The sequence below is a fragment of the Bubalus kerabau genome, chromosome 10 (assembly GCF_029407905.1).
Source record: "Bubalus kerabau isolate K-KA32 ecotype Philippines breed swamp buffalo chromosome 10, PCC_UOA_SB_1v2, whole genome shotgun sequence".
Lineage (NCBI taxonomy): Eukaryota > Metazoa > Chordata > Mammalia > Artiodactyla > Bovidae > Bubalus > Bubalus kerabau.
Window position 1 is genome coordinate 84,215,399 of NC_073633.1, and position 338 is coordinate 84,215,736.

Below are 338 nucleotides of genomic sequence, written 5' to 3' on the forward strand. Positions count from 1 at the left end.
TCTCCCATTGACATCTTTATCTCCTTTAGAAAGCTCCTGCTCTGCATCTTGCCAAACAACTTTTTTCTTTTTTCACAGAAAAGCTGTAATTTTGCTTTTATGTATGTGACTAATCCAACTGAGTCCATGATTTCTTTTCTGCAATGTGTAATACGAAGGCTTCTTTTTCAAAACAAAACAAAATTTCGTTCAAGATTTTGCGCCATCCGCACTTTTAAGATGAGGCTTTAAGCTCACTTGAGATGTTTTTATAATCAGCTTGCCTAATAATTCTTACAGCCTTAAGCATTAAAAACCTTTGAAAACTGAAACTTTGTATAGGAATTGTAATAGCCAGG